A 12,705-nucleotide genomic window follows, 5' to 3' on the forward strand; every position below is an offset into this window, starting at 1 on the left:
CTGGGGTACCTTTGCAAAATGTAGGTAAGAAGGACGTCGGTCTTAACAGAATATCCCAGTGACAGTCTGCGTAGCTTAAGCTGTCTTGTGGATCTCTTTATCAAATTATTAAGTTTTGGTAGGCAAGCTAAACCTTTATCGGGGCACTTTAACTGACGTGTGAGAGTTATTGGGGTGATAATGGTCTGGCTGAGCCGCAGAAATTTTGGGTTGTGGTCCTACTGTTAATTGTTTCAGCAACTTCGCCATCTCCCTCGGTCCTGCAATTATCTCATGTATAAACACCTCTTCAAGATAGTTTTATAACCCCTGGTGAAGGAGAAAGCCATGAAGTCTCCCAGGAACCCTTTGAAGTCACCGAGAATACACGGATTTTCGATCAATTTTTTGTCTTTTTCAAAGAGCTCAGCTTGATGCTCGTAGCCTTCAATCAGAATAGAGATGGACGGGACCTTGGAGGTCATCTAATCAAGCATTCACCAACTTTTCGGACCTCAGAGACTACTAAATTCATAATTTTAAATCCAGAGGACCACTAATAGGATCTGCCTAACAACCGGCGGGGTGGGCGTGGCTAGGTGGCATGTGACTGGGTGGGCGTGGCCAACTCGATGTCACTCACGTCGAGGGGTGCGTCACCAGCCTCTACCCACCACTTCTTGGGCTCCTTAGGGCCCCCAACAGGAAGCAGTTGCTGGAGCTAAGCAGCCCCCAGGAGAAAGAGTTCAGTTCAAATTAGATCTGACCGAGAAGGAAGCTCAGCAGATGCTCCTCACTGAGACTAGGAGCATGGTTTTTCCAAGCAGAGGGAAGACCTGCGGGAGTGCAAGGCTGGGTACTTTGGAGGCTCAGCGGGCTGAGATGGTCAGCCAGTTCCAGGCCAGGATGCCAGGTCCCTCTGAAACGAGGCCCTCCGGCTCTCTTCCCCACCAGCGGCTCTTCCCTCCAGCCTTCGCCCAAAGCCCCCCACCAGGAGGCCGAAGCAGACCCCAAGTGGGAATTTCTGCCCCCCTCCGACCCCCACAAAAGACCCCAAAGGGGGAGACTCTCTGCAGCAACACAAGCGTTCATTGCGCGTATTCTTAAAAACCTCCAGTGATGAAGCCCCCCGCAACTTCTGGTGGCAAGTTGTTCCACGGGTTAATTCTCCTCCCTGTTAGGAAGATTCTGCATAATTCCTGGTTCCTTCTCTCCTTGATAAGTTTCCACCCGTTGCTTCTTGTTCTGACTTGGAGAATGAATTGACCCCCCCCCCCTCCTCTCGGTGGCAGCCATTCAGATATTTGGAAAATTGCTCTCGTATCATCCCTAATAAGGAGCTAACTCATCCCAGAGGCCGTCTCTCTCCTGCAAACCTTTTCCGAGGGCTAATTCAACATAGAATCTCGGGGTCAGAAGGTACCCCAGAGGTCTTCTAGTCCAACCCTCAAGCTCAAGCAGGAGACTATAATACCATTTCAGACATGTTGCTCTCCAGTTAGTCTAAGATGCAAAGTGTCGATCAGCCTAAAAGGATCTTGGCATGGAAACGGAGGGCAAGATTCTTGGGATCCTAGACCGACTGCTGGAAATCTACCTTTGGTCATGCCCCCCCAAAAAAGGGGGATCCTTTTCAGATCACTACCGAGGAGAAACCTAGCTGGGCTCCACACACACACACACACCCAGGTATATTATAAAAAGTGCTTCTGGAATTAATGATTAACTTTATATATTGCCTCTGACCCGAGATAGCTGGTGTGTTATCTCGTAGCTAGGAAAGATTTGGAGCCCTGCTTGGATAAGGTGTGATGCAACTCTCTCTCCATCCCCCCCCACACTTCAACGACACCCTTCTCACAGCCATTGGAGGGTTTAAAAGCACAATGACTAAATATGTATACTTTTTTTCGTTCTATTTCTTTAAAAAAGAAAGGAGGAGGAAGATATATGTCAAAAATTAAATATGTATACTGAACAGGAATTATAAATACCAGCAACATAAAACGGAGCTTGCTCAGAAGCTGAAATACACCAAGTAAATGAGATGAAGAGTGTGAAGTAGAGGAGAGAGGTAAGGAAGAAGAGAGGGATAGGAGAGAGGGCAGGGGGGAAGAGGAGGAGAGAAAGGAGGAGTGGAAAGGGGAGAGAGGAGAAGGAGAGAGGTAAGGAAAGAAGAGAAGGAGAGGAGGGAGAAGAGGAGAGAAAGGAGGAGTGGAAAGGGGAGACAGGAGAAGGAGAGAGGTAAGGAAAGAAGAGGGATAGGGGAGAGAAGGGGGAAGAGGAGGAGAGAAAGGAAGAGTGGAAAGGAGAGAGGTAAGGAAAGAAGAGAAGGATAGGAGAGAGGAGGGGGAAGAGGAGGAGAGGAAGGAGGAGTGGAAAGGGGGAGAGAGGAGAAGGAGAGAGGTAAGGAAAGAAGAGAGGGATAGAAGAGAAGGGGGAAGAGGAGGAGAGAAAGGAGGAGTGGAAACGGGAGAGAGGAGAAGGAGAGAGGTAAGGAAAGAAGAGAGGGATAGAAGAGAAGGGGGAAGAGGAGGAGAGAAAGGAGGAGTGGAAACGGGGAGAGAGAAGGAGAGAGGTAAGGAAAGAAGAGGGATAGGGGAGAGAAGGGGGAAGAGGAGGAGAGAAAGGAAGAGTGGAAAGGAGAGAGGAGGAGGAGAGGTAAGGAAAGAAGAGAAGGATAGGAGAGAGGAGAAGAGGAGGAGAGGAAAGAGGAGGGGAAGAGGAGGAGAGGAAGGAGGAGTGGAAAGGGGAGAGAGGGAGAAGGAGAGAGGTAAGGAAAAAAGAGAGAGATAGGGGAAGAGGAGGGGGAAGAGGAGGAGAGAAAGGAGGAGTGGAAACGGGAGAGGGGAGAAGGACAGAGGTAAGGAAAGAAGAGAGGAGGAGAAGGAGAAGAAAATGATGGATAAGGTACAAATATGATGTATGGAGAGCAGAAGAGCCAATAATTGTTTTTTTTGAGTTTGATGGTAAGATGAAATTGATGTCAACATTTAATAATACCGTACCATGTTGGCTATTAATAAACATATAACATGTGAGATTATATGTTATGAAAATGAAAAAATAAAAAAAAACTTTAATACACATAAAAAACCCCCTCAACACGTGGTTTCCTCTCCAGAGGATCAAAACCATTGAAAGGAGGAGAGAAGCAGAAGGAACAAAGAAAGAAAAGATGATTTGGAAGATATGGAAACTTGGGAGGTTGGACTTGTGGCCAGGATACCCTCAGGTAGATGGGTCCGGCCCAAACTCTAGGTGTCCTCTCCAGCGTTGGAGAAGGTCCATGGAGGAAGAAAGTTCCATAATTGAAAGGAGAATCCCATCATTCCCTACATAACCGGCAGGAAGGTCGTTAAACAAGCAAAGCTTAACAGCTGTTCCTCTTAGCGGCAGAGATGTTGGGCTCCCTTTTTGGTTGAGGTCCACCTGTGCTTCCTTCTTCGGCCCACAGTTTTATCCAGGAGGGAATTCTTGAGTTGTTGCACCTCAAATGTCCCCCCCCCCTCTGAGGATCTGGTCCTGTAAGGTTTCCTGGGAGGTGGACTAGATCGTGACCCCGTCAAAACCGCGTTCCCACAAAAGCGCAGTCGACGAAATCGCGTATGTGACGTCATCACAACGCGACGAAAAAGATCGAAAAATTGAAATAAAAATTAAATTACAGCAAGCCGATTCACATAAAGGTAAGGGTTTTTTTTTTTTTAAATAGCAATAGCAGTAGACTTATATACCGCTTCATAGGCCTTTCAGGCCTCTCTAAGCGGTTTACAGAGAGTCAGCATATTGCCCCCAACAATCTGGGTCCTCATTTTACCCACCTCGGAAGGATGGAAGGCTGAGTCAACCCTGAGCCGGTGAGATTTGAACCGCTGAACTGCTGATCTAGCAGTAGCCTGCAGTGCTGCATTTAACCACTGCGCCACCTTGGCTCAAGGGTTAGGTTAAGGATTAGGGTTAGGGTTAGGTTAAAGGGTTAGGGTTAGGTTTTTCGTTAGGTTAAGGGTTAGGTTTAGGGTTAGGTTTAGGTTAGGTTAAGGGTTAGGTTTAGGGTTAGGTTTAGGGTTAGGTTTGGGGGGGTTAGGGTAAGGTTTTCGCTTTATTTTTACATTTTTCGATCTTTTTCGTCGCGCCGTGATGACGTCACATACGCGATTTTGTTCGACCGCGATTTTGTCGTCTGCGGTTTTGTGGTGGAACCAGACTAGATGTCCTCCAAAGGAACCCTTCCAACTTTGTCGTTTGTCGTTCTACGATTTTTTCCCTCTCTAACCGTCGCAAAGAACACACATCCGATGAAGCCCCCCGCCCTTCCATCCTGTGTGGGTTGAATTCATTCTGGCTCTCCTTCTCTTGACATAAATGCGAGCTCCCTGCGTGGACATCCCTCCCTCTCCCTCCTTCTCTACTGGTGCCTGCCAAGAATGCTGGCTTGTTCGCTTCCCATCTGGGCCTCTTTTGAAATGGAAACTTGAGATAAGCTTTGTTCGGCCCGGACATCATTGTCTGTAAATTGGAGGTTGAGTCATCTCCTCTTAATTGCTTTTCCAAGGGGAACAACACAGCCAAGGGAGAGGATGCTCCTCCACCTTCTTGGTAACTCCCAGCTGGATCTGTGTGGGAAGACCTTCGCAGCACACCCAGGAATGCATCCTTGCATTCCTGTTCTCTGCCCGCCATGGGTGTCCCGGAAAGGCATGCCAGCTGTTGGCAGAGAGACGGCTGCCAGATGTCCTTCAATGGGATCACGACTTGAAGTGTTAATAGCATTTTATAAAGCCTTGGTAATAAGGACACGCGTGGAATGCGGCATTCGGTTTTCGTCGCCACGATGTAGAAAAAGATGTGGAGACTCTGGAAAGAGTGCAGAGAAGAGCAACAAAGAGGATTAGGGGACTGGAGACTGAAAAATATGAAGAACGGTTGCAGGAAATGGGTTTAATGAAAAGAAGGACTAGGGGAGACATGATAGCAGTCTTCCAGTATTTGAGGGATAGAATCAAGATCACGTGAAGTATTAATACCACTTTATAAGGCCTTGGGAAGGCCACACTGGAATACGGCATTCAGTTTTGGTCGCCACGATGTAGAAAAGATGTGGAGACTCTAGAAAGAGTGCAGAGAAGAGCAAGAAAGAGGATTAGGGGACTGGAGGCTGAAACATATGAAGAACGGTTGCAGGAAATGGGTTTAATGAAAAGAAGGACCAGGGGGGAGACATGATAGCAGCCTTCCAATATCTCAGGGGTTGCCCCAAAAGAAGAGGGAGTCAAGCTGTTCTCCAAAGCACCAGGACAAGAAGCAATGGGTGGAAACTAATCAAGGAGAGAAGCAACTTAGAACTGAGGAGGAATTTCCCTGACAGGGAGAACAATTAATCAGTGGAACAGAAGTTGCCTCCAGAATTTGTGAATGCCCCAACACTGGAAGTCTTTAAGAAGATGCTGGATAGCCATTTGTCTGAAACGGTGTAGGGTTTCCTGCCTAGGCAGGGGGTTGGACTAGAAGACCTCCAAGGTCCCTTCCAACTCTTCTTATTCTGTAACAATCAGTGGAACAGAAGTTTCCTCCAGAAGTTGTAAATGCCCCAACACTGGAAGTCTTTAAGAAGATGTTGGATAGCCATTTTGTCTGAAGTGGTGTAGGGTTTCCTGCCTAGGCAGGGGGTTGGACTAGAAGACCTCCAAGGTCCCTTCCAACTCTGCTATTGCATTGTATTGTATTGGCTTCGATTGGAATGACAAGCTCTCCTGAGATGTTTTCGGGGCGATTTGGCTCACCCGAGGTCAAATGAACGGGAAGCTGACAACCAATACGTTGGTGTCGTGTTCCTTCCTCCTCCTCCCGCGGCTGAAGAATCAGGTGCCGGAGGGGAAATGAGATCACCGGTGACGGAAACGAGGCTTTCACAACAAGGAAGCCGCGGTGTCGAAACTAGAAAGACAAGTTCGTCTTCTAAGGACGAAGCTGAAGGTCCCTCCGGTGACTTCATCTCGCTTCCCCTTTTCTCCTCCTGGGTCCTTTCGGAAGAGCCTTTCGGTGGGCGCTTGGGAAGCTGGCATGAAGAGCCTGTTTGGCGGAAGGTGCTCAGATTTGGAAATTGTAATAGCAGTTAGACTTATATACCGCTTCATAGGGCTTTCAGCCCTCTCTAAGCGGTTTACAGAGTCAGCATATCGCCCCCAACAGTCCGGGTCCTCATTTTACCCACCTCGGAGAGGATGGAAGGCTGAGTCAACCCTGAGCCGGTGAGATTTGAACAGCCGAACTGCAGAACTGCAGTCAGCTGAAGTAGCCTGCAGTGATGCATTTAACCACTGCGCCACCTCGGCTCCTATGGGGTGTGTCCGGGTCTCCAAGCGTGATACTAGAAGCAACAATCGCACGGTTCAACAATAACTCCAATCAAGGAGTTACCAAATTTGGAAAAGGGAACAACAGCCTAATCAAGGGACCGTCAAGAAAATAACACGCTCACATGGCAAACTAGTGGTACCCCCCCTGTTTCCCCAAATAAGACACCCCCCCGGATAATAATCCCAATCGGAGCTTTTGAGTGCATGCGCTAAAATAAGAACCCTCCCCGGAAATATTGCAACACAGCAGCAGCCATGAGGTGACCCCGCTCGCCGTCTCCTCCTGCACCTCAAAAATAATAAGACCACCCCGAAAATAAGGCCAAGTGTTTATTTCGGGGTGGGGGGGGAAAGAAAATAAGACCCTGTCTTATTTTCCGGGGAAACACGGTGTATAAACAGAAAGCAAACACCACTCCTTTCTAGCGCTGATGATGTTACCTAGTTGGGTAATGAAACGCTGCAAAAACACCCACCAAGCTCAGGGAGGACAAAGGATCCCATCTTCTTCCTCCTCCTCCTCCCATTCCTCCTCTCTGCAAACCTTCTAACACTGATGTAGAAATAAATATAGATGATGGATAGATTGATAGAGATAAAGAGATGACAGACAGACAGACAGACGGATATAGAAAAAATATAGATGGATAGATTGATAGAGATAAAGAGATGACAGATGATAGATAGATAGATGATAGATAGATAGATAGATAGATGGATGGATGGATGGATGGATGGATGGATGATAGACAGACAGACAGATGGATGGATATAGAAATAAATATAGATGATGGATAGATGGATAGAGATAAAGAGATGACAGATAGACAGACAGACAGACGGATATAGAAATAAATATAGATGATGGATAGATTAATAGAGATAAAGAGATGACAGATAGATGATAGATAGATAGATAGATAGATAGATAGATAATAGATAGATAGATAGATAGATAGATAGATAGATAGATAGATAGATAGAGAGAGAGAGATAGAGAGATAGATAGATAGATGATAGACAGACAGATGGATGGCTATAGAAATAAATATAGATGATGGATAGATTGATAGAGCTAAAGAGATGACAGATAGATAGATGATAGATAGATGATTGATAGATAGATAGATAGGTAGACAGACAGACAGACAGACGGATATAGAAATAAATATAGATGATGGATAGAGATAAAGACTAGATAGATAGATAGATAGATAGATAGATAGATAGATAGATGACAGACAGACAGACAGATGGATATAGAAATATATATAGATGATGGATAGATTGATAGAGATAAAGAGATGGCAGATAGATAGGTAGGTAGATAGATAGATAGATAGATAGATGATAGATAGATAGATAGGCAGACAGACAGACAGACACGGTTTTCCCGAAAATAAGACCTCCCCAGATAATAAGCCCAATCGGGGCTTTTGAGCACAAAGCTCCAAAATCAGCCCTCCCCAAAAATATTGCAACACAGCAGCAGCCATGAGGTGACCCGCTCGCCTCCTCCTCCTGCACCTCAAAAATAATAAGACCCTCCCCCGAAATTAGCCCAGGTGCTTATTTCGGGGGTCAAAGAAAATAAGAACCCTGTCTTATTTCTGGGGAAACACGGCAGTTGGGTAACAAAACACCCTGCATGAAGACAAGCCATGTGCCGAGAGCATCAAGGCTCCATAGTTCACCTCTGAGCCATTGGGTTTGGCCAATTTGAGAAGTGGGTGAGCTGGTTCCACCACAAATCCGCGGTAGACTAAAGCGCGCTCGACGAAAGCGCATACGTGACGTCATCACAGCGCGACGAAAACGGCACGCTGTGAGCGGTAAATTTAAAATTAACGCGAAAACCTTACCCTAACCCCCCCAAACCTAACCCTAAACCTAACCCTAAGCCTAACCCTTAACCTAACCCTAAACCTAACCCTTAACCTAACCCTAAACCTAACCCTAAGCCTAACCTTAACCTAACCCTAAACCTAAACCTTAACCTAACGCTAAACCTAACGCTAACCCTTAACCTAACCCTAAACCTAACCCTAAACCTTACCCTTAACCTAACCCTAAGCCTAACCCTTAACCTAACGCTAAACCTAACTCTAACCCTTAACCTAACCCTAAACCTACCCTAACGCTTAACGTAACCCTAACGCTTAACGTAACCCTAAACCTAACCCTAACCCTTAACCTAACCCTAACCCTAACCCTAAACTTAACCCTTACCTTTATGTGAATCGGCTTGCTTTAATTTAATTTAATTTTAATTTAATTTATTTTTAATTTATTTGTCGCGCTGCTGATGACGTCACGTACGCGCTTCGATCGGGCGCGCTTTAGTGGACCGCGGTTTTGACGGGTCACGGGTGAGCTGCGGTCCCATTTCGTGGACCGTTGAACAGGTCCTTCTGCAAAGAGGTGGTTCATTGGACTAGTGGCAAAGGATTTGTGCGTCTCTAGATGGATGGGACGACGATCTTCCAGGTGCTTGAAATATCCCTTCTCTCCATCTTTTGGGGGGCTGACGGAGGTGGGATGGAAGGTCAGCGGAACTGGAGGACGCCAAGAGAGCTTCTCCCGATGTAGGACCTCTCCAAGGCTTCATCCGCCGGGAACATTGTGCTTGGCTGCTGGCACGCTGCCCTGGCTAAGCCTCGGAGCGCATTGACCTATTGTTCTCTGCTATCTCGGTCAACCGATTAAGCAAGGATACTGAAGATCAAACACATTCCACATGGCACGTAACCTTTATCCGTGGCTCTCCCGTGAATCATCCTCCAAGATCCTTCACCCGGTCGCTGAATTCACCTGGTTTTAATACACACAGTATATGGTGAAAGAGAAACTAGCCTCCGCCCGCTGACTCACAATAATAATAGCAATAATAATAGGTGCCTTGAGTGCATGCCATTTCGGAATCACGGAGCTGGAAGGGACCCTGGAGGTCTTCTAGTCCAACCCCCTGCTCAAGCAGGAGGCCTTGTGCCGTTTCAGAATCACAGAGCTGGAAGGGACCTTGGAGGTCTTCTAGTCCAACCCCCTGCTCAAGCAGGAGGCCCTGTGCCATTTCAGAATCAGGGAGCTGGAAGGGACCTTGGAGGTCTTCTAGTCCAACCCCATTGTCAAGCAGGAGGCCCTGTGCCGTTTCAGAATCACAGAATCACAGAGCTGGAAGGGACCTTGGAGGTCTTCTAGTCCAACCCCCTGCTCAAGCAGGAGGCCCTGTGCCGTTTCAGAATCACAGAGCTGGAAGGGACCTTGGAGGTCTTCTAGTCCAAACCCCCTGCTCAAGGAGGAGGCCCTGTGCCATTTCAGAATCACAGAGCTGGAAGGGACCTTGGAGGTCTTCTAGTCCAGCCCCCTGCTCAAGCAGGAGGCCCTGTGCCATTTCAGAATCACAGAGCTGGAAGGGACCCTGGAGGTCTTCTAGTCCAACCCCCTGCTCAAGCAGGAGGCCCTGTGCCATTTCAGAATCACGGAGCTGGAAGGGACCTTGGAGGTCTTTCTAGTCCAACCCCCTGCTCAAGCAGGAGGCCCTGTGCCATTTCGGAATCACAGAGCTGGAAGGGACCTTGGAGGTCTTCTAGTCCAACCCCCTGCTCAAGCAGGAGGCCCTGTGCCGTTTCAGAATCACGGAGCTGGAAGGGACCTTGGAGGTCTTCTAGTCCAACCCCCTGCTCAAGCAGGAGGCCCTGTGCCGTTTCAGAATCACAGAGCTGGAAGGGACCTTGGAGGTCTTCTAGTCCAACCCCATTGTCAAGCAGGAGGCCCTGTGCCGTTCAGAATCACGGAGCTGGAAGGGACCTTGGAGGTCTTCTAGTCCAACCCCCTGCTCAAGGAGGAGGCCCTGTGCCATTTCAGAATCACAGAGCTGGAAGGGACCCTGGAGGTCTTCTAGTCCAACCCCTTGCTCAAGCAAGACACCTTATAATACCTATACCATTTCAGAGAGCTTCACTAAGGAAGCTGGATTGAGAAAGTTTTCTCCAACTCCCCGTGTTTTAACACTAAAAGTGTTTCTCCCGTGCTTTGCACGAGGATCATCGTTTCCATGTGCAAACAGTGGCACGCCAAGAATGTGGATGGATGCTTACGAGGGTGTGCCACCCACCCACTTGCTAACCACACCGCTGTGCGCATTTCACCTGGCCTGCTTTACGTCAGCTGGTTTCAAAAATTGCACAACTGGCTGGAACAACCGGCGCGCATTGCTCCGCACATGAGAATCCCGAGGGAGGCCTCCCCGGGTTTTTTTCCTGGATTCGCCCACTCGGTTGCCATTCCTAGAAACTGCAGGAGGAGAAAAGAAACGGCGATTTCCCAAAGCCGACAAACCCACAGAGTTTTCGCGCATGGCGTGAAATACGACCCAGCCTTGAGAACATGGCTGAGATGTCTCCTCTTTTCCCCCTTCATGCATCTGATGAGTTAGCAGCCTTGCTAGAAAAAAACCTTTTCTCCTCCGAGCTCAGCAAAAAATCCTAATTAAGTATTTAGCATCCCAGGCCGAGGTGATGAGCCCCCTCCTCCTCCTCCTCTTCAAAATCCTCTTTAAGTGACGGCTTCGTGAGATGATAACAGAAAGTTATCCATGATTTTCTCCTTAATGGGAGAATCGGATTTCTTCCGGCAAATACGTGTGTTTTTTTTCTTTTTTCAAGGTCTCTGGGCCAGGATCCACAATTTCTCTTGAGTGCAAGTCATGAATGCAAGGAAATCGATCTTTTTCGCTGTCATTGTAAGTTCAAACAATTGCTCCACAAATGGTTGAGAACTGCCAGTAGGCGATGTGAAAAAAGATGCAGAGACTCTGGAAAGAGTGCAGAGAAGAGCAACAAAGAGGATTAGGGGACTGGAGGCTAAAACATAGGAAGAACGGTTGCAGGAACTATGTATGTCTGGTTTAATGAAAAGAAGGACCAGGGGAGACAGGATAGCAGCCTTCCAATATCTCAGGGGTTGCCCCAAAGAAGAGGGAGTCAAGCTATTCTCCAAAGCATCTGGGGGTAGAACAAGAAGCAATGGGTGGAAACTAATCAAGGAGAGAAGCAACTTAGAACTAAGGAGAAATTTCTTAACATTGAGAACAATTAATCAGTGGAACAGAAGTTGCCTCCAAAAGTTGGGAATGCCCCAACACTGGAAATCTTTAAGAAGATGCTGGATAGCCATTTGTCTGAAACAGTGTAGGGTTTCCTGCTTAGGCAGGGGGTTGGACTAGAAGACCTCCAAGGTCCCTTCCAACTCTGCTATTGTATTGTATTGTATTGATGTAGAAAAGATGTGGAGACTCTAGAAAGAGTGCAGAGAAGAGCAACAAAGAGGATTAGGGGACTGGAGGCTAAAACATATGAAGAACTGGGTATGTCTATTTTAATGAAAAGAAGGACCAGGGGAGACATGATAGCAGTCTTCCAACATCTCAGGGGTTGCCCCAAAGAAGAGGGAGTCAAGCTATTCTCCAAAGCACCTGAGGGCAGAACAAGAAGCAATGGGTGGAAACTAATCAAGGAGAGAAGCAACTTAGAACTGAGGAGGAATTTCCTGACAGGGAGAACAATGAATCAGTGGAACAGAATTTGCCTCCAGAAGTTGTGAATGCCCCAACACTGGAAGTTTTTAAGAAGATGTTGGATAGACATTTGTCTGAAGCAGTGTAGGGTTTCCTGCCTAGGCAGGGGGTTGGACTAGAAGACCTCCAAGGTCCCATCCAACTCTGTTAAATTAAGACAGCAACCTAACCGCCGAGTAGTGGTTCGTTGCAGGCGGTGCGCCCCAGTATGGGCGTACTGGAGCCCGCCCGGAGCACCAGGTAACGCTCCGGGATCCGGAATTCACCACGGCCGCAGAATCCTTATCTCGAATCGAACTCTCTTGGGGAATTGCAACTTGGAAAATGAAACGAAAATCCCAAAATCCCGGAAAGGGGGGAAAAAAATCAGGTGCCCCGTAAGGTGCAGATGTTCCTCAGGCATCCCATGTTGCATCGAGCCTTTGGGGGTGAAATCTAGCCAGGTGTGCCAGAAGCGAATCCTGGGATTTTGCAAATTAGGGATTTTTTTTAATTTCCTTTTCGGCTGTCTTGAAAAGCTTATCAGGTTCCAAAAGTCCTTCAAAGGCGGCTTTGACTTCCTCGGTTCCGCTGGGCGCCGAGCACTTGTGGAATCTCAATGCAGGGACCCACAATGGTGGCTCTGTGCGAAAGGAGGTCAGGGCTGCCCCTTGAACGGAGCGCAGCGTCTCCCGGTCAGTAGAAGCCGCTAACCCTCCTAGCCGAGCTGCAGGGCGGCCGGGTGAAAACCTGCAGGTGGCATTGATTGAATGTGTGAATGTACTCGGGACTCTGCGGGAATGCAGTCCCATC

The 12,705-nt window shown here is 47.8% G+C and overlaps 1 protein-coding gene across 1 annotated transcript in view; it reads left to right on the forward strand.

Annotated features, from left to right (window-relative positions):
• Window positions 1-12,705, forward strand: part of HIP1R (huntingtin interacting protein 1 related) — a 62,287-nt gene that overhangs the window by 4,454 nt on the left and 45,128 nt on the right. The window lies entirely within an intron of this gene.

The sequence above is a fragment of the Thamnophis sirtalis genome, unplaced genomic scaffold, assembly GCF_051295495.1.
Source record: "Thamnophis sirtalis isolate CommonGarterSnake01/CBP01778 unplaced genomic scaffold, rThaSir2_p1.2 scaffold_2, whole genome shotgun sequence".
Classification (NCBI taxonomy): Eukaryota; Metazoa; Chordata; class Lepidosauria; order Squamata; family Natricidae; genus Thamnophis; species Thamnophis sirtalis.